Raw genomic sequence first — 22,494 nt, forward strand, 5'->3', positions numbered from 1 at the left:
AAAGGGTGGAGTTTAACATTAGCTGCTTCTCGCTGCTTCCAGATGTGCGCAGACCGCTCCCAGCCTCTGATCAAGTCTAATCATGAAGGGAGAATAAAGGAGACAGACTGCTTGTTCCAGCTGGATGGTCACAGTCAGTTACGCGGACAGGGATTTCCCGGACAAAGGTGCAGGGAGGGTCAAAGTCTTGGAGGGTGGGGCTGTGTTGGTTTGTCACTTTAATATGACCTCCGAAGGTGGGTTATCAGGGCACCTCTGGTCAGCCTGGGGCGACCAGATTCTGAGCGGTCGCCGTCCTCCTACCTCCTACCTCCTGCAGATTCTCAGATGTGGGTTTCAGGTCCTCGGATCTGCCTGCCACCCACAGCCTCCCAGAGTCCCGGGGCTGTCACTGCGGCTCCTGCAGGGGAGAGCGGCCCCTTCCCGCAGCCTGACTCCGAACTGACATCCTGCTGACCTGGCTGTCGTGATGCCCCTCAGGGAAATGGATGAAGGGAGCCCCATCAAAGATGTAACGATCACAGAATCCCTGGGGCACCGCTTCACAGCGACAGAAATCATTACGAAAGTCAATAATGCAAAATCAACCAATAATGACTTTTATTTTCCATGCTAATAAAATGACAGCACCAACCAAATTCACGACCTTTGGTAGACATTTACTTTGAGAATCAAAATGGCAGTTTTTAAAGTCTTTTGTCAACGAGCCCCTTCTATCATTCACTGCCTTAAAAAAAAAAATGATCTGACGTTCAGAGAATACATTTCAGAAATGACTTTTAACCTTGCCATTATCTAAATCGATTCAATTTGACCCAGTTTTGCCTTGTGTCAAGGTCAAAAGCACTTACGGTCTTAGGGACTGTATTTTTCAATTTCTGAAGAACACAGGTCAGGCTCACAAAATTGCCAATGGGCATAAAAGATAGCAAAAACCTTGAATTAGTTGGAGCGAAGCGATCAGGATAAAGAATTGTCTTTTTTTTATTTTATTTTTAAATTTTAATGTTTATTTTTGAGAGAGAGAGAGAGAGAGAGAGAGAGGGGCAGAGGGAGATAGAGGGGCAGAGGGAGGGGCAGAGAGAGAGAGACACACACACAGAATCGGAAGCAGGCTCCAGGCTCCGAGCGGTCAGCGCAGAGCCCCATGCGGGGCTCAGACTCGCAAACCGCGAGATCATGACCTGAGCTGAAGTCGGATGCTTAACTGACTGAGCCACCCAGGGGTCCTGCCTTTTATTTTCAATAGCAAGACAGAGAATTAACATCTTTGGAGCACCTATTTTGTGCCAGTTACTAAGATTCTTAAGGGATTCACGTGATACATCTTGGCACTTTGTTTACATTTCTGTAACCACTACCTAAAACTCAATTGAGCACAACACTTCCGTGACTCCAGAAAGCTACCCCCACCCCCGCCGCCCCGGTCCCTGCCAGGCAATGCCAGTGCACCCCAGGTCACCGCAGCTCTAATATTTACTACCACAGATTAGCTTTGCCTTTCTTTAAGGTCATATAGAATGAACTAATACATCGCATGATCTGTCGGTGTCTTTTTATGTCCGGCATCTTTCACACACGGAAGTGTTTGAGATCCATGCATACTGCTTTTTATATCACTAATTGATTCCTTTTCATTGCTGAGTGCTAGTTCATTTAAGGGATATACCATAGGGTATTCATCTGTCCCCTCCTCCACCTCCCCTCTGGCAACCACCAATTTGCTCTCTGTACTTAAGAGCCTATAGGGGCGCCCGGGTGGCTCAGTCGGTTGATCATCTGACCTTGGCTCAGGTCATGATCTCATGGTTTGTGAGTTCGAGCCCTGCATTGGGCTCTGTGCTGACAGCTCGGAGCCTGGAGCCTGCTTTGGATTCTGTGTCTCCCTCTCTCCCTGCCCCTCCCCTGCTTGCACTCTGTCTCTGTCTCTCTCAAGAATAAATAAACATTAAAAAAAAAATTTGTAAGTCTCTTTGTGTTTCTTTGTTTTGTTTTTCAGACTCTGCATAAGTCTGTGTGACTTATCATGCACGGTCTTATATGGGACTTTTATAGGACTCTATGGTGGGGGGAGGACGAGGACATATATTTTCATTTCTTCTAGGTAAATGTCTAGGAGTAGAATTTCCAGGACATAGAGTAGATGCTTGTTTAATTTTTTCAAGAACTACCAACACATCTCCAAAATGTCATACTCTTGGTTAAATATTAGGGCTCATTCCACAGATACTGACCAAATACTAACAAAATGGAACAAAAATATCTGCTGTTGGGACAGCTAGCTGGAGAAGACACAACGGACAAATAAGTTAAATATAAAATGTCAAATGGTGATAAGTGCTGTAGAGAAAAGTAAAGTTCAAAGGAGGGAGAAAGAAGCATGTGGCTTGGACAAGATTCACATTAGCTGTTGTCATTAAAAAAAAAAACCAAAACGCAAAAACTGGATTCTGTTTCTTTTGTGACCCAGAAGTTGGCTCCTTGGGTTTTGCAGCCAGAAGGTGGTTCGGTGACCTTGACAAGAAGAATTTCAGTGAATCATAAGACCTCTTAGTTAGCGGTGAGTCATTCTTGTCCGTGGACCAAAGAAGCAGCTTTAACCCATCGTAGGTGACCTCTGGGCTCTGGAGTCAGGCAGTCTGGGCTCAAATACTGGCTTTGGTCACTTGCTGAGTGCCCTTGGACAAGTTATTACTGTCTCTAAGTCTTAGGTTTCCTATTTGCAAATAAAGACAACGTAAGAGCCCTAACTTCATAGGGTTCTAAGGTTAAAGGAGATAATGCTTATAAATTGCTTGGATGTAAGGACTGAAACATGAGAAACACTCAGTGTCGGTTGTCGTTATTTTTAAAGAGGAGACTTTTTTTTATCTTAAAAAATTTTTTAATGTTTATTTATTTTTGAAATACCATGAAATTGGATATTCCACACAGAAGTCGAGTCTTTCTCTCTTTCTTTCTTTCTTTTTTAATGTTTGTTTATCCATTTTTGAGAGAGAGCAGAAGCAGGGGAGGGGCAGAGAGAGAGGGAGACACAGAATCTGCAGCAGGGTCCAGGCTCTGAGCTAGCAGCCCCTAGCCTTGACTGACATGGGGCTCGAACCCACGAACCCCGAGATCATGACCTGAGCCAAAGTCAAACGCTTAACCCACTGAACCCCCCAGGTGCCCCTGGAGGCTTGTTCTTCTGACACAAACCACACTGCTCTCAGCCTCAGGTTTTTTTTCCCTGCCGTATTTCTCTTCTCCCCTGTGTTGTCAGCATTTTCCCCACAGTCCCAAATTCCTGCTCATTTCTGCAGAGAGTGGTCCAATCGGCTCACTTGTTTTATTGCTTTCTGAAACCCCAGCTCTCAGGGTCCAACCTCTGCCACGAAGCTTCTTCTCAACAAAGACTCCTTCCTCTTCAGGAGGAAATTTTACAGCAGTTGTACTTGATAAACATTTGACAAATGATCTCTCTTTTGTCCTAGTTATCCTCATGTGTGAGAGGAGATGTGTAATTTTGGATGGGGATGGGCATTTCCCTATAGTCTGTCTGAGAGCCAGTGTTTTCTCAGCAGAGGTGATATCTCAGAGGCTTGACTTGGTTTTCTGACCAGTGGAACAGAGATTTGGGGGTTTGTGGGGCGCTGCCTATACCTTTCTCTCTTCTCCTTGCCTTGCAGGGACCAACTTCAGGACGCAGTGCAGGGCAGGGGGGTGGTAAGAAGAGCCTTGCTGGCTGGGGGGAATTTTCTCCGCTCTGTAGAAAGCCAGCTTCATCCCTGAACTGTGTTCTCGGGCTCTCAGCTTGTGTTTTGCATGTTTGTTTCACTAAAGAAGTCTTCAGGGTTTTCTTTATGCCTTTTAGCAAACTATATTCTGTTCCTTAGGTATTTTGCATTTGGAATTATGCCTTGAATTGCAGCTTAATTGTTCTTCTTTTACTTTACTTCTCTATAATTGCCAAGCTTTCTAATTTTATTTTCTTTTTAAAATACCTTTTAAAAATCCTCTCTCCTTAGCATACACACACACACACACACACACACACGCACACACACGCACACACACACATGCAACCTAGGCATAAATAGAACAAAGTATGTACAGGATTCGTATGAGGAAAACTACAAAGCTTTGATGAAAGAAATCAAAGCAGAACTAAATAAATGGAGACAGACTCCATGTTCATGGATAGGAAGACTCAATAGTGTCAAGATGTCAGTTCTTCCCAAATTAATCGATACATTCAATACAATCCCAGTCGAAATCCCAGTGAGTTATTTTGTGGATATTGACAAGCTGACTCTAAAGTTGAACATTTAGGGGCGCCTGGGTGGCGCAGTCGGTTAAGCGTCCGACTTCAGCCAGCTCACGATCTCGCGGTCTGTGAGTTCGAGCCCCGCGTCAGGCTCTGGGCTGATGGCTCGGAGCCTGGAGCCTGTTTCCGATTCTGTGTCTCCCTCTCTCTCTGCCCCTCCCCCGTTCATGCTCTGTCTCTCTCTGTCCCAAAAATAAATTAAAAAAACGTTGAAAAAAAAAAAATTAAAAAAAAAAATAAATAAATAAAGTTGAACATTTAGGGGCGCCTGGGTGGCTCAGTCGGTTAAGCGTCTGACTCTTGATTTTCTGCTCATGTCACGATCTCACAGTTCATGAGTTCGAGCCCCATGTCCAGTTCTGCACTGACAGCATGGATCCTACTTCAAATTCTCCCCCCTCTCTCTGTCCCTCCCTTGCTTGTGCTGTCTCTCTCTCTTAAAATAAATAAGTAAACTTAAAAAATAAATAAACATTATTTAAAAAATAAAGTTTAACATTTACATGGAAAGGCAAAGACCCAGAAAAGCCAACACAATATTGAATAAAGTTTGACAACTCACATTATAGGACTTCAAGGTTTAATGTAAGCTACAACAATTGAGACAGTGTGGTACTGGTAACAGAAGAGAAAAACAGACTCGTGTGTCAGAATACAAAGCCTAGAAATGGACCCACAGATAGTCAACTACTCTTTGACAAAGGAACAAAGACAATCCAATAGGGAAAGGATCATCTTTTCAATGAATAATGCCAGAACAGCTGGACATGTCTATGCAAATAAATGAATCGAGATGCAAATTTTACACTCTTCACAAAAAAGAACCCAAAACGGATCTTAGACCTAAGTGTAAAATGCAAACCTGTAAAACCTCACAAAAGATGGCCGAAAAAAATCTAGTTGACCTTGGGCTTGGCCATGGCTTTTCGGATCACAAAGCGTAGTGAAAGAAAAAAAAAAAACCTGACAAGTTGTACTTCATTAAAATTAAAAACTTCTGCTCTGTGAAAGACGCTGTTTAACAAATGAAAGACAAGCCACAGAGTAGGGGAAAATATTTGCAAAACACATATCTAAAAAGGAAGGGTATCCAACATACACAAACTCAACCCTGAGAAAACAAACAACCCAACTTAAAAATAAGCAGAAGATCCGAACCTGGAAAGATCTGAGCTTTAAAGTGATGGCAAATATACATATGAAAAGCTGCTCTCCCTCTCCGGTCATTAGGGAATTGCAAATTAAAACTACAAATTAGATGCTGCTTCGCACCTACACCACCAAATTCTGGCAAAGATACGAGCAACATAATTTCTCATTCAGTGCGAGCAGGAATTCAAAATGGTGCAGCCACTTTGGAGGACGGCCTGGCGGTTTCTCACAAAACTAAACATACCCTTACCATATGATCCAGCAGTTGTGTTCCTTGGTATTTATCCAGTTAAGTCAAAAACTTATGTCCAAACAAAAACCATAGCAGGTCCTATACAGGGAGTGAACCCTAATAAAATCCGTGGATTTCAGTTCAGAGTAATGTATCGATATTGGCTCATCGCTTGTAACAAAGGTCCCTCACTAACACAAGACGTTAATAATGGGGGAACTGTGTTGGGGGAAGGCACGTTATGAGGGAATACATGGGAACCTTCCTTCCACTTTCGGATCCACTTTTCTGTAAACCTAAAATTGTCCTATACATTAGTTTACTGGGGCAGTTGTAACCAAGGACCACAAACTGGGGGACTTACAACAACAGAAATAGATTGTGTCGCAATTCTGGAGGCTAGAAGTCCAAAATGAAGGTACTGGGAGGGCTGGCTATGCCCCTTGTAAGACTCTGGGCAGAATCCTTCTTTTTTAAAGTTTATTTATTTATTTTGAGAGAGAGAAAGAGAGAGAATCCCAAGGAGGCTCTACACTGTCAGTGCGGAGCCTGATGCGGGGGTCAAACTCGCAAACCCTGAGATCATGACCTGAGCTGAAACCAAGAGTTGGTTGCTTAACCGACTGAGCCACCCAGGGGTCCCCTTCCTGGCCTCTTCTTAGTTTCCGGGAAGTCCTTCTGGGAAGCTGGCAGTTCTTGGAGTTCTTGGCTTACAGCTGCTTCAGTACAATCTCTGCCTCCATCACCACATCCCTGTTTCCTATCATCTTTGCTCTGTGCATGTGATGTTTGGGTCCAAAGGTCCCCATTTTATAGGGGCACCAGTCGCATTGAATTGGGCCCACCCCAATGTCCTCATCTTAGTTTGATTATCTACCTACACTCTATTTCCAACTGAGGTCCCATTCATAGGTATGGGGGACTTCCACATATCTTTTTGGGGGACACGATGCAAGCTGTAACATGCCCTAAAAAATAAAATATAAAATTAAAATTAAAAAAAAAATAAGGGTGTTAATTTTTAAAAATCCCCTCTCCTTCTCTGGATAGGAAGACAGGAAGAAGTAACTTTCCTGGCTTTGGCTTAATTCTCTGGCATAGATATTTGACTAGTAATACCTATAGGCTCCAAGACTTGATGTCATTAATAATATGACTTTATATCATTCTCAGTATTCTATTGAAATAGAGGGGAAATAGTGAAATCTAAAGAAAAAAGAACCAATTCTTCTTTTATAGGACATAACTAAAAAACGAAAACTGCCCTCAAATATAAGCTATGATGAATATCAAGGTCTAGAAAGCAGCAAATAAAACTCGTAGAGTTTGAAGACAATTCCCGGCTTATAGCATCTGTGCAAAGAAGTCAGGATCGGGGGAAGAGAGGAGCCCAGTTTGTGACTGCGTTCGTTATGACACCGCACACTGGCTGGTCAGCTGCCTTGTTTAGATTAGGGCACTAACAAAACCACGCTTCAGATTTCCTCACAAGTGGGGAGAGTCCCTCTGTTCCAAGTCGTGAGCTGTGATCTGGGCCCCAGTCATCTCTCTGTCTTGTCAGATGAAGCAGTGTCTCTAGGACAACACAGATCTATCTCTGCCAGAGACAAGTGGCTGCCTGCTGCTCGGGATCTACTCTCCCCCTCTCCCTAACTGACCTAACCCCAGTTTTCTTTGAGACCACGAGCCTAGTGAGAACCAGTTGTCTCTCCTTACTCCCTTGTAGCTGGGGCTTCCAGGAGACCTAACTGTGCTGGTGGCCTGGTTGGAAGTCCCCAGAAAGGGCTGCCCTTCATTAATCAGAGAAAGGCTTTCCAGATCTTCCTTCCTGGATGTGGGCACGATATCTGGAGGTTTGGCAGCCATCTTTTGACCACAACTATGCGGAGCTCACTCTCAGGAGAGTGGAACTGATGAGAGAAGAAATCTGGGACACTGATGAAATCGGGGCCCGCGGCTGCTCCGTCCTCGTTTTTTCTCCTCCACACTTTTTCTTACAGTTTTATTTGTCATTTGGGCTTTAGGATTTGCCACATTTTGGATTTTGCTAATTTGCAAGACACGTAATATCTACTCATTTGGCTTTATGCAACGTTAACGAACACCAATGATCATTACAGGCTCCAAATACATGATATTCTAATTTTATTATTCCCTCATTTATAAGCAGTGATAAAGGGAAAGGTTTGCCCATCAACTATTTGGTTGCTTTGAGGAACAATTCACGTAAAAAAGATCATGTAAACTCTTGGCCCTTTTTTCCTTATCACTCTTCGAACTAAGGGGTTAGTGTCCTGCTATCCTTAAAGGCAATCAATTCAGAGATTTTTAACATGTTCATTTGTTTGTTTTCATCGTGAATAACTCCTGGACTTACATATATGTGATGTGTTTACATCCATAGCTATTATTATTTTTATTCATGTTCAAACTATCCTAGCCTTTGGCCCCTGGGAATCTCTTCAAGTGGCTTCTGAGGCGACCCCACTAAGTATAATGCTTTTTATACATTTTTTATGCCCTTTGTGAGGTTGTGGAAGTTCACTCCTTACTATATTGGCTAAGAGATTTTATCATGATTAGAAGTGAAATTTTATCAAATGTTCTCTCTGCATGTATCGAGATGATCATATGGTTTTTAATCCTTTATTATTGTGATGAATTTTGTAAATCACTCTCCTAATGTTAAATTAGCCTTTTTAGAAATTCAAGTATAATGAACAAGTGATGTTATATTCGTTTCAGGTGTATAATGTAATGATTCAACAATGCTATGTGCTACTCAATGCTTAGCTCGGTAAGTGTGCTCTTAATCCCCTTTATCAATTTCACACACACCCCCACCTCCCGTCTGGCAACCCCCAGGTTGTTCTCTGCATTTTAAGAGTCTGGTTTTTTCATTTACCTCCTTTTTGTTTGTTTGTTTTGTTTCTTAAACTACACGCATGAGCAAAATCACAGGGTATTTGTCTTTCTCTGTCTGACTTAATTCATTTAGTATTTTACCCTCTAGATCCATCCATGTCATTGCAAATGGCAAAACCTCATTTTTTTTCACGGCCAAGTAATAGTCCATACTGTATATACACCACGTTGTCTTTATCCATTCATCCACCAATGGACATTTGGGTTGCTTGTATATCTTCACTATTGTAAATAATGCGGCACTAAACAAAAAGGTGCATATATCTTTTCCAATTAGTGTTTTCATTTTCTTTGGGTAAACACCCAGTAGTGGAATTACTGTATTATATGGTAATTCTATTTTTAATTTTTTGAGGAAGCTCCATGCTGTTTTCCACAGTGGCTGTACCAATTTGCATTCCCACCAACAGTGCACAAGGACTCCTTTTTAATCCTAACCCTTGCCAACACTTGTTATTTCTTGTGTTTTATTTATTTATTTATTTATTTTAAGCCATTCTGACAGGTGTAAAGTGACATCTCATTGTGGGTTTAATTTGCCTTTCAATCCCAGGACTCGACTTTCTTGGTCATGATACATTAATCTTTTTATGTATTGCAGGATTTCATTTGTTCTGTTGAGGGTTTTTGCCTTTACGCTCATGAGTGAGATTGATCTACAATTGTACTTTCTCATATCATTCTTATCAGGTTTTTAGTATGCCAACCTCATAAAGTGATTTGGGGATTTTGTTTTTCCTTTTTAAAATATTATTTGGCAGTTAATAGTACTTATTTCTTCCTGAAGGTTTGGTAAAACTGGTGGTAAAGCCAATGGGGACTCAATATTTCTTCAAGGGTATGTTTTGAAACTACTGACTCAATTTCCTTAATCAGTTTAAGACTATTCCTCTTTTCTTGATAACTGCATTTGAAACGAATTTGTCCAGTCCATTCATTTTTAAAATGTACTCAGTTTTAAAATGTCCAATCCATTCATTTTTAAATGAATTTAAAATTCATTTTTAAATGTATCGGCGTATATCACATCTTCTTATCCATTTGGTCTCAGAAGGTATGTATTCTTGATTGCTTTTCCAGTAGAATTCACTGGGGACTTTGTCCTCTCTTTTTCTTCATAAGCTTCAACAAAGGTTTTCTATTCATTTAACCTTTTTGAAGAGCTAACTTTTGGTTCTGTTGATCCTTCTTTTTCTTTGTTCCTTTGATCATTACCATCTACTTTCATCATTCCATGCTTCTACTTCCTTGTCATTAATTCTGCTGTGTTCTTAAAGCAAAATTGGGTGCTTACCTCGTTATTGGAGAGGCTTGCTTTTTTTCCTAATGTTAATACCTAACCTAATAGAGTACTGTTTTGGCTCTCCTGTAGGTTTGATATCTAATATTTTTATTATTTTTTATGTCCAACTATTTTCCCCTTTCCATTATAAATCTCTTTGGACCAACAAGCAGTTTAAAAGACTATTTTTAATGTCTAAGTGTATGATTTTCTCTAGGTTTTTGCAGTTTCTAATGTTTATGTGCTCCAGTATAATTGCATTGTGGTCCTTATATGTATGTAATGCCAATCCTTCTAAATTTGATGCAGAAAGCAGATGGTCAATTTTCATGTGCATTCCATATGTGCCTGAGAAGGATGTGTTTTCTTTAATTTCAAGGTGTAATGTTATATATTGTCTATATATTTATTCATATTTGGTTTGTTCGATTTATCAGTTATGGTTTGTCCACTACAATTATCTACAGAGAGATATATTAAAATCAAAATCTCCCACTATTAAGATGAATTTTTATATTTCTTTTTCAATAGGAAATAGTCACTTTTTCAATAGTCAGTTTTTGATATATGTATTTTGAAATTAAATATTAATTTCCTATGCATTCATTCTTATGCATTGAACCTTTCCTCCTTATCTTTACCTCTAGTGAATCCCCAATGAAACTTACTTTCTTTAAATTCTTTTTTTTAAATTTTTTTAATGTTTATTTATTTTTGAGACAGAGAGAGACAGAGCATGAATGGGAGAGGGTCAGAGAGAGAGAGGGAGACACAGAATCCGAAACAGGCTTCAGGCTCTGAGCGGTCAGCACAGAGCCTGACGCGGGGCTCGAAGTCACGGACCGCGAGATCATGACCTGAGCTGAAGTCGGATGCTTAACCGACTGAGCCACCCAGGCGCCCCTAAATTCTCTTTTTTAATATGAAGTTTATTGTCAAATTGGTTTCATCTTTAAATTCTTTATGTCAGCTTTTGGGGGGTTAATATTCAACTAGTACATATTTTCCTATTCATTGACTTTTAATCACTTAAGGTAATACCTTATAGGTATACCTCTTGTAATCAGCCTATGCACGGGATTATTTTAACTCAGTCTTCCACCCTTTCCTTCTAACTGTAGAGCTTAGTCATTTTACATTTATTATAGTTACTGATAGGCTAGGTTTCTATTCATTACTATAATATTATATGGTTACATTTGTCTACTTTTTCTATTTCTATTTCCCTCCTTTTCCTGCCTACTTTTGGAATGATTGCAAGTCTTCTACCCACTCATTTCATTTTTTTCTGTCTACTTTGTTTGGAAATTACATTTTCATTCTTTTCACAGAACTCCACTGCATGGCTATATCATAGTGTACTCAACCAGTCACCAACTGATGAACATATAGGCTGTTTTCAGTCTTGCTATTATACACAGCACTGTAATAGATAGCCTTTACCATTTCTACTTTTTATTTATTTTTATTTTTTTAATATTAAATTTATTGTCGAGCTGGTTTCCATACAACACCCAGTGCTCATCCCAACAGGTGCCCTCCTCAATGCCCATCACCCACCGTCCCTTCCCTCCCACCCCCCATCAACCCTCAGTTTATTCTCAGTTTTTAAGAGTCTCTTATGGTTTGCCTCCTTCCCTCTTTGTAACTTTTTTTTTTCCTTCTCCTCCCCCATGGTCTTCTGTTAAGTTTCTCAGGATCCACATAAGAGTGAAAACATATGGTATCTGTCTTTCTCTGTATGACTTATTTCACTTAGCATAACACTCTCCCGTTCCATCCACATTGCTACAAAAGGCCAGATTTCTTTCTTTCTCATTGCCAAGTAGTATTCCATTGTGTATATAAACCACAATTTCTTTATCCATTCATCAGTTGATGGACATTTAGGCTCCTTCCATCATTTGGCTATGGTTGAGAGTGCTGCTATAAACATTGGGGTACAAGTGCCCCTATGTACCAGCACTCCTGTATCCCTTCGGTAAATTTCTAGCAGTGCTATTGCTGGGTCATAGGGTAGTTCTATTTTTAATGTTTTGAGGAACCTCCACACTGTTTTCCAGAGCGGCTGTACCAGTTGGCATTCCCACCAACAGTGCAAGAGGGTTCCCTTTCTCCACATCCTCTCCAGCATCTATAGTCTCCTGATTTGTTCATTTTAGCCACTATGACTGGTGTGAGGTGATATCTGAGTGTGGTTTTGATTTGTATTTCCCTGATGAGGAGCGACATTGAGCATCTTTTCATGTGCCTGTTGGCCATCTGGATGTCTTCTTTAGGCAAGTGTCTATTCATGTTTTCTGCCCATTTCCTCACTGGATTATTTGTTTTTTGGGTGTGGAGTTTACCATTTCTACTTTTTAAAGAGTAGCTTCTAGCCTTATGAAAGCTTAGATATTCAGGTACGCATATGTCGCCTATAAAGACTAAAAGTAAAAAGCATCTTTAACCTCCTCTTGAAAAATACAAGGACCTTCAAGAACTTTAAAAATGACCAATACTCTTTCGATGTGAATTTTATATTGTCTAGAATTTTAATTCTACACTGCTTTTGACCTGTAAGTCTAATATTATTAATGTTTCTTGTATTATAAATGTACATTAGATTTACCGACATATTCGTCAATTTCTTGGCTTGCCATTTTTCCTTATATGATAGGTCTTCCAGCTGCTGTCACTTTGGAATTCACCTCGTTCCTTGAATCTGAAAATTGGTGTCTGTCCACTATCCTGGATACATTTTCATCTATAATTTAAAAAATATATATGATCTGTCCTCCTCATGCTGAGAGTCTGTTAAGACATTTGTCACACCTATCATTGTAGGCTCTCTGTTTCCTGACTCCTTTTTCATGTTTTGTTTCCCTTTGTGGCACCAAGTTGCCTTGTAGAACATGTTTCTCACCTGTCTTCAAGTTCACTGAATTTCTCTTTAGCCATCTCTAATCTGCTGGCTAATCTGTCCATGGGGTTTTCATTGCACTGCTTGTTTTTTCATTTCAATTGTTCTTTTAAAAAAGTATCTTCATACTCATTTTGTGTGATCTGTTGTTCCTAGCTCATATTTTCAAGATCCCTTTCAGGACTTTTTGTGTGTGTGTGTGTCTGTGGATCGTGCTGGCTCTCGCACATAGTGCTTTCTTTCCTTGTGGGTTTTGTGACTTGTGCCACGAACACCTTATTCCCTTGGACCATTATTCCCGAAAAGCCTTTGAGTCCTGGGATAGTGCTGAGTTCTTTCAAAGAGGACCCACATTTGCTTTTTGTAGTAGCGTGGATTTGCTGCAAACATGGGACTACTTTATTTTTTTTTAATTTTTAAAAAAATGTTTACTTGTTTACTTTGAGAGAGAGAGAGAGAGAGTATGTGTGAGCAGAGGAGGGGCAGAGAGAGAGGGAGGGAGAGAATTCTAAGCAGGCTCCAGGCTCTGACCTATCAGTGCAGAGCCCGAGGCAGGGCTCAAACCCACAAACCACGAGATCATGATGTGAGCCAAAATTGAGAGTCAGATGCTTATCTAACTGAGCCACCCAGGGGCCCCTATCTGGGACTACTTTCAATAAAATTATCTACAAGTGGTTTTTAGAGGCTACAGAGATCATCTGAATTTAGTCCCAACCCTTGGACAATATCTCCTTTAGAACTATGTATTCTCAGGGGAATGTTTGTTCTTTTCCCCAGCAGTTAAGTCTAGACAGGTAATTTCCTGGCTTTAACCGTCTGCAGTTAAGGTTTATTTCTGGTTCACCCTAACACAAGAAATTATAGCCCTCTGGGTTCCCGGTCTTATGCATCTATTCTGTGTCAGATTCCTTACTTGGGATGGTCTCTAAGATTTCAATCTGGCCTCTCACATCTGTGTATGTATCCAAGCAGAACCTCAAGTTTTCTATGTTTCAAGAGAAACCTTCTAAGTGAAAACTAGCTTTCCACTTGCTTACCTCCTAAGGTTTGTGCTTTTGCTTTGCTCTGAGTCTCTGTGGATTCCTTGCTTTGGTTCCATCCAATGATGCATTTAAAAGGCACGATTGAATATGGTCACTTCATTCCGAAGAGTTGGACAGGGTGCCCAAACTGCTTTACTGCCAGAAGCTGAAGTTTGCCTTTTGGTTTTGACAGAAACTCTCGGGTGACCCAGGGACTCAACACAAACAATCCTACCACGGCCCACAGGAAACAACTCATGCTCCGTCTCTCCTCCATGACAGGTCCCTTGGATGAAAACCAAAGCAATAAATTACCAACTTATAATAAACCACTGCTGGTGGCATTTCTGGCAGGTTGTCTTGTCATGAGCGAAGGATATGCTTTTCTAAGTGAGGGAAGAGTGGGTGGCTCTTGTGTGAAGGTTGAGATAACCTGATACAACTCCTCCAGGGCAGTGATGAACTTTTCAGGACCATTTCAAAATTTTCCAAAGGGAATAATATCCAGGCTGATAACGAGCCCTCAAAGCAACAGCTTAGCTGCCCAGAATAGCTCAGAGCATTTTGGAGCCTGCAGTTTCTCTCTCTCTCCTGAGACTCGGTATTGCAGCCATTCATAACTTAAAGAGCATGATTTATTCATCCCCCAATATCATGAGAACCAAAATGGATTGAGTTCATTTGAAATGCAGATGTGTCTGCACTGTAATTACAATTGCCCTTGTGATTTTTACCATGAGGCGCAGCCCTCAAGTGGAAATGAGAAAGATGTGGGCCACGACAGCAATGAAATATTTTGGCCCAAGACTGAAGCGAGTTTTAAAATACACACAAAGAAGAGCGGGAAACACACGAGGAACAGACTTGGCTAACATAACTTTTTTTCCTTCCCTCTGATAAATACCTTGCTTTAGACCCCATGAAGGGACATTCGTGGTGACCACAGGCAGAGAAGGTAAAGGGGACATATTAATTATCCTGTGGACGGTGTCTTGTTCAAGAGACTGCAGAAAGCTGGTGAGCATTTCTGAAGCCTTCTCAGAGGCACAAAACTAGCTATGATTCACGGGAAATGGCATTTGCTTTCACGAAAATGCCACACCTCCTTTTGGGAGACATGAGCTACTTAAATAAGACACGATTGAATCCTGGGGCACCCTCGAGACTCACATCCACATACAGATTACATCCCACATTGTACCCTTGTCAGAGGCCATTTCTGAGACACACACACACACACACACACACACACACACACACATCCAAACCCACACGCAAAACACCATTTGTTAGAAATATCTTTAGGAGACCATGATAGCATCACTTTCCCCTGGGACCTTCCAGAGAGCAGTGGTTTAAATTTTAGTTTTACCCACCAGCTGTGCCACCTGGCACGAATTACCTAATTTTTTCTCCTCATCAGTTCCCTCCTCTACACAATGGGCGTAATGATATCTACCCCATGTGATGTCAGAAGGTGGAATGCCTGTGAAAATAAAGTCTATACAAGTGTCAGTTGAGTTTATCATTGGGCACAAAGCATATTTATAGAGCAGAATAGCAGAAATCCCAGGCACAGAGTGAATGGGCCCACGGTAGACCCCTCCTCCTCTTTCACTCTTGATCTTGTCGACAAGTTCTTTTACAAGTCATAGTGTCTATGCTCCACCCTGACCAAGAGCGGGAGGGCAACAGCATCAAATGCCTTTGCTCAGTTGGGGTATTGAATTCTGGGATGGGCTGTTGCCTTTATGGAAGGGGACAGGTCCCCAAACCAGAAGTTCCTTCGGTTTCACGTGGCCTTCTTCTTTAGGGGAGCCTCTAATACCAATGTTCCTGTGTCGTGGGACAGGTGGATATTTGCTAGCAGGGACGACAAGGAGGAGAGTGCGCCATTGCGGGGAAACTCTGTGATCAACTTTGCCCAAGAAAAACCTGAACTGGCCTGTGTACTGTGCCCCCTATGAGAGTCAGGGAGTCCCCTACCCTTATGCCTCCATGTCTGATACATTTGACCCCGGCCCCTTATCGCGGTAATTAAACGGGGGGTGGAGGGCTGCCTTTCCCAAAGCCAGCCAAGTGATAAGCCGGCCTGTGACCTGTAGCTCGATCCCCCTTATGAATGGCACATCAGTCCTGAACATTTGAAACGACCCTTCTATTTCCACGTTGTTCTCAGAAGAATTGTTTCTTCCAAGCAACTGCTGCCTGATCTTAGTTTGCTCTTGAGTCTCAAACTATGTGCATTCTTTTTTTTTCTTTTTTAATGTTTATTTTTGAGAGAGAGAGAGAGAGCATGTGCGAGAGTGGGGGAGGTGCAGAGGTGGGGGAGGGATCCAAAGCGGGCTCTGGGCTGACAGCAGAAAGCTCCATGCGGGGCTCCAACTCAAGAACTTCGAGGTCATGACCTGAGCTGATGTCGGATGCTTCCCTGACTGAGCCACTGGGTGCCCTGATGTGTACATTCTTTAAGACCTCTGGTCATGGTAGTCCGGTTTGCCTAACAACTCTGTTACTGTGCCCTGAGACATTGATATTTTGAGTGTGTAGGATCCATAATAGTGACATGTGAATTACCGATGCTTACAGTGTAACCGTTGATCAACCCCTGAAGATATTGTTAGCTAGCGTCTTCTTAGGAAAAACTTGTCTGAAAATTTTAAGCTGGAATGTCACTAGAACCTCGGTTTAGAAAAAAACTACAGGCGGGGCGCCTGGGTGGCTCAGTCGGTTAAGCGTCCAACTTCGGCTCAGGTCATGATCTCGCGGTCCATGAGTTCGAGCCCCGCGTCGGGCTCTGTGCTGACAGCTCAGAGCCTGGAGCCTGTTTTGGATTCTGTGTCTCCCTCTCTCTCTGACTCTCCCCCGTTCATGTTCTGTCTCTCTCTGTCTCAAAAATAAAATAAATGTTGAAAAACAAAAACTACAGGCTCCTTATATGTTTGAAACCTGCATTAGAAATTGTGTACAAATTCTTCATAATGTCTGTGCATTGACCCTCAGAACAACCAATAAAATCTCAATTATGGGAGTGCCTGGGTGGCTCAGTCGGTTGAGCAGCTGACTCTTGATTTCAGCTCGGGTCATGATCCCAGGGTCTTGAGATTGAGCCCCATGTCAGGCCCATGATGAGCTGATGAGCGTGGAGCCTGCTTGGAATTCTCTCTCTCTCTCTCTCTCTCTCTCTCTCTCTCTCTCTCTCTCTCTCTCTTCCTCTGTCTCTTTCCCCCGCTACCACTCTCTCTCTTTCTCTCAAATAAAAAAATAAATAAAAATTTAAAAATTCTCAATTACGAAAGGAAAAAAGGATCTGAACGGACACCCAGGCACCACACCAAGCAAGGCATACAGGTGGCCAAAGAAAGCATGCGAAAAGCTTCTCAACATCACCTGTTGTTAAAGGTACTGCAAATTAAAACAACAATGAGATCCAACTACACACCCGTTAGAATAGCTCCAAGTCTGGAAAACTGGCAGGCCCACATCCTAGCGAGAATGAGGAACTCTCGTTCCTTGTTGACGGGGATGCGAACTTGGGTATAGCTGCTTGGAGAGACAGTGTGGTAGTTTCTTTCAGAGCTAAACGTACTTTGACCATGCAGTCCAACAATCTCACTGCCAATTTACCCAAGTGAGTTGACAATTCACCACACAAAAACCCGTACACGAATGTTTATAGCGTCTTTATTCATAATCACTAAAACTGGGGAGCAACCAATGCGTCCTTTAAGATAAATATACAAACTATATTATATCCAGACAATGCATAAAAAGCAATGGGCTACCAAGCCATGAAAAGACATGGAAACTTAAATGCATATCGCTAAGTGAAAGAAGTCAGTCTGAAAAGGTTGCATCCAGGCATGCCTCGCCAAGCCCATATCAGATGGCAAACTTAGTTGATAAATGTTGTGCGTGTCCTGACGGCTCCCTCTCTCTCTCTGAGACACAATATTGAAATCAGGCCAAGTAATTCCCCTACAGTGGCCTCTAAGTGTTCAAGTGAAAGGCAGAGTCACACGTCTCTCACTGTACATCAAAAGCTAGAAATGATTAAGCTCAGTGAGGAAGGCTTGCCGAAAGCTGAGACAGGCCAAAACCAAAATCAAGAGTCGAACGCTCAACTGACTGAGCCACCTAGGTGCCCCTGGAATTGAACACTTATTTCAGTGAGTGGATGGGAGTTGATGGGAGCTAGGTTTCTCAGCGTTGGAGTAGAAAGTTACCGACAAGCAAGGGGCAGAGGCTGGATATATATATATATATATATATATATATATATATGATCTACATTATGAGATATACATATGATATATATAACTGTATCTTTATAGAGGTCTCTCTCTATTTCTATATGTGTGTGTGTATGTGAGATACATATAGCCTGTGTCAGAATCCCCCCCCCCTTTTCTAAAATTTATTTAAGAGAGAGAGAGAGACAGACAGAGACAGAGTGCGAGTGGGGGAGAGGCAGAGAGAGAGGGAGACACAGAATCTGAAGCAGGCTCCAGGCTCTGAGCTGTCAGCACAGAGACCGCCATGGGGCTTGAACTCGCGAACCATGAGATCATGACCTGAGCTCAAGTCGGACGCTTAACCGACTGAGCCACCCTGGCGGCCCCAGAATCCCCTTCTTTTTTTTAAGGCTGAATAATATTCCATTCCGTTCCATTCATCTGTTGATGGACATTTGATTTATTTCTGCCTTTTGAGTGTGAATAATGCTGCTGTGAACTTTAGTCATTTTAATTTTTAATTTTTATTTTAATTTTTTTTTAGAGAGAGAGAGAGAGCACAAGCTGAGAAGAGGGGCAGAGGGAGGGAGAAAGGATCTTAGCAGGTTCCACAGTCAACACAGAGCCCAACGTGAGGCTTGATCCCATGACCCTGGAATCATGACCTGAGCTGGAATCAACAGCCAGATGCTTCATTAACTCAGTCACCAAGGAGCCCCTAAACATTTTTCAATTGACAAATGTGGGGTACAAGGTAGAGAAATGTAGGGCGCAATATGTGGACGTTAGTGGGACAGGAGCTACTTGAATCCCCATGTAGAGAGAGGGCATTTCAGGCCAGACTGCACCAGTAATTTGGCAGAGAACTTGGCCCCTGACTCCCATGGCTGACAGAGACTTGGATTCCCGGTGAGTGAGCTGAAGGTCAGCTCTGGCTGGAACTTGTCCTTGTTAGCAGGGACTTGAAACGTGTTTCTCTCTGCATTTGAAGAGGCCGTGCAGAAATAGGGGTCTCCTAATTCTCGAGCTTTGGGGCATATGCCCTTCCTGCAGAAGTTTTGTGTCCACGACGGTGGCTTTGTGTCCAGTGGGTCCTTAGGAAATTTGCCAAGTGATTCACTGAATGACTGATGTGTTCACCGAGTTAGTGAGGAAAATGACACACCCTGGGGTGGGGGGCAGGGTATGAATGTATGAATGTGTGTGATGGATTCCGTACTGGAGGAAGATTAGCTGATACCCAAGAGAAGAAAAAGAAGTATCTGATGGACCATACAGCATTCAGGGGACCCCTCTCCTAGTTACTGATATTTTCTATTTGCGACCAGCCTTCTTCGGAATGCCTTTTTGAGAAGGAGATGTCACATGTAGTTTTGATTCTTAGAACCTGACGGGGTCATAAGATGCCTTCTATGAGAACGAATACTGAGGCATCCGGTGGCAAGGAGTGAGGGTCTCCCCTGTAGGAAGCGTACAAAGAAGGATCCAACATTTATGGAGTGGTTGCAAGGTGAGAGCCAATGGCTTGGTTCACAGTGACGGCTTTTTGCACTGGGTGTAGTTCAGGGGGAGGGTGGGGTGGGTGAAGTACCTTAGCAAGAAAAGTGAGAACATAAGTTCAGGCACCCAATCTGATTTTTGAGAGAGCTTGGAGTTGGGCTTTGTTCTGGAGGCCAGGTGTGGCCCTGCCTCAGGGTGGGTGTGGCAAGGGTGGGCAGATGTGGATGGTTGTGGGAGGTACAGAGCTCAAGGGGCTCAGTGTGTTCTTTGGCTTGGCCCTTGGGTGAGTGACAAACAGATTGCACAACATGTGCTCTCTCCCTCCTCTTGGCAGGTGGGTGTGTAGCCTGTGGGTTGGACCAATGTGGTCAAGAAAGTCCTGCAAATGGGCAGTCAGAGGCTATGGTGCCTCAGGGCCTGTTGACAGCACCAGAGGCCAAGGTGAGTTGATAAACGTGAGGAATTTGCATATCAACAAGGCCAGGAGCATCATCAACTAGTTGGAAAGTATACAGTTGGAATAAAATGTTCATCAAGCCCAAATCCTTCCAGTTGTCAAGCAGTGGGAGAGTATCAGGAGAGACAGAGGAACGGCCTTTGCTCTTAATCAGTCTTGGTCATCTTATGATCCATAAGCCCCTCCCAGGAGCCCCAGCATTATTCCAGATAGATTCAGACTTTTCTTGACATCTAGGAATCGACCACATTGAATAGGTGTGTTCCATGTCTTAGGTCGATGGTTCGCAAATGCTAACAATCCCAGCCAACGTTGACGATCTAGTCACTTTTCTCTGTCCTTTCACTACTAGCCCAGTGCCACATACACTAAAAGCTGATGCCTGAACCATCTTCTAAAAACGAATATCTGATTGCGTCTCTCTGCTCTTACAGCCTTTCATCAGCTTTCCACGGCTCAGAAAATAAAGGCAAGTTCCTTGACATGGCTGGTGAGGTCTTGCCTGGTCTGGCCCCACCTCCTTCTCCAGCCTCACTGCCCAGCCGGGCCCCCTCGCCCTATCTTTCAGGCTCTCGTATTTGCCAAGCTCTCGTCTGCCACAGGGACATTGCACATGCTAGATTTCCTGTCTGGAATGATCTTCCTCTTTTTATCTAGTTAATTCTTACTCACCGTGACTCAAAGGTCCCTTGCTCAAGGAAGCTTTTTCTGATCGCTCTGACCAATTTAAATACCCCCATTATGGGCTCTCAGGGAACCACGAGCACTTGCATTTAGAAACAATTGCAACTGTGTATTTATTTATGTATGTTTTTTATTGGTGTTTGTCTTTCTTCCAAACTGTTAGCTCCGTAAGGGTGGAAGCAATATGGCTTTTGCCCATCGTTGTATCTCAGTGCCTGTCATTCCCTCAACAAATATTTGTCAAGCACCTGCAAACGTGACAGACACTGCTCTGGTGCTCGAGATGCTGGCATGAACAAAATGGAGGTCCCGCCCCCCCATGGAGGGTGCTTTTTAGCACAGATTAGTCTACTAATATTAGCTTAATAAAATTCGTCAATAGTTACCATGTGCTAGGGCACTTGCTAAGTGCTTTTCATGAATTACCTCACTTAATCCCCTCAAAATCTGATTTTTACCTTTTTAAATTGCTCTTCTTTCAGCTGTTAAAAATGGAAACTTGAGTTTCTCAAGCCCCTCATTTCACGGCATATTATTGCCAGCGACCTGCTGGACTCTTCCTCGGTTCACGGATTGATTTTCCTTTATCCCCTATTTCTGCTCCTGTAATGCACCCTTCTATACCTGAAACAATTCTGGTGGATCTTTTTGTTTGAATGTATTTTTCAAAAATGAAATTTGCCACTTTGATGCGTTTTTATTGATGTGTGATGAATTTTTAATTTACACAAAATTTGTATGTTATATATTTCTTTTCCCCATTGACACTGCTCTTAAGATCTATCCATATTGTATGCATCTAATTCCCCAGTTCTAACTGCTGTCTAGTACACCGTAAAATGCATTTAATACGCTGCACCCCTCCAGTTCCTAGAGATGAACAACCACATTTCCATCAACGTAATAAATGCGTGATTTACACAATGAACACACTCATACATTTCTCCTTAGGTATGTAGAGACAAAATTAAACACCTGATGAGTGGCAGAACAAGAAGTTTCATGCAGCTACAATTTCTCATACCTAGAATTGGTGTGAATAGCAAATATTAATGATAGAAAACAAACTGAGGGTTGATGGAGAGAGGTGGGTGGGGGGTGGGCTAAATGGGTGATGGGTATTGAGGAGGGCACTGGTGATGAGCACTGGGTGTTGTAAGTGATGAATCACTGGGTTCTATTCCTAAAACCAATATTTCATTGTATGTTAACTGGAATTTAAATAAACATTTGAAAAAAAATCATGCAAATATTACATACTAATTGTGGAAATGTAATGATAAAACTTTCTAAAACATTAAATGGTACCAATTGGACACGTTTAATAGATAAGGAATTAGAATGTTTGAACTGTGCTTACAACCAAAGAACAAAGGGGAGGCAGTATTATCCAAGTAGATTTGGCACTAGATCTTTACTATGCAAGTAGGGAATCCAGAATGTTTCTTAGTTTCAATGGAAGCCTCTTCCAAGGGTCTACTGTTAATGGACACAAAGAGCACATAAAGTGCATCATATCTACCATAGCCCAAATTAGACAGGTTCGCTGCATTCTGGCCATGCAACAATATAGTGGAGTTTCATGTAGAGTATTGAACATGACAACATCTGAGATTCTTTACCACTTTAAGATGTCCTTGTTTAACTTGTGAGTCTATAGGCTGACTGTTTCACTTGATATTGTGAAAAGAGATTGAAGACACAGCTGCTGCTCTCAAAGAACTCAAGGTCTAGTTAGGAGACAGACAATAAACACCTAGTTTAATATGGCAGGATCTTTGCATTATCATGAAA

The 22,494-nt window shown here is 42.2% G+C and overlaps 1 long non-coding RNA gene across 1 annotated transcript in view; it reads left to right on the forward strand.

Annotated features, from left to right (window-relative positions):
* The window catches only part of LOC109248947 (uncharacterized), a 49,172-nt gene extending 27,772 nt beyond the window's left edge, over nucleotides 1-21,400 (forward strand). The window contains exons 2-5 of the long non-coding RNA XR_002072355.2: nucleotides 8,436-8,487; nucleotides 14,739-14,841; nucleotides 19,894-20,000; nucleotides 21,183-21,400. This is a non-coding gene — a long non-coding RNA (uncharacterized LOC109248947). The remainder of the gene's footprint in view (nucleotides 1-8,435; nucleotides 8,488-14,738; nucleotides 14,842-19,893; nucleotides 20,001-21,182) is intronic.
* The last annotated feature ends 1,094 nt before the right edge of the window (nucleotides 21,401-22,494 follow it).

This window comes from Panthera pardus, unplaced genomic scaffold, assembly GCF_024362965.1.
Source record: "Panthera pardus isolate Hobbes unplaced genomic scaffold, ASM2436296v1 HiC_scaffold_22, whole genome shotgun sequence".
Taxonomy (NCBI): domain Eukaryota; kingdom Metazoa; phylum Chordata; class Mammalia; order Carnivora; family Felidae; genus Panthera; species Panthera pardus.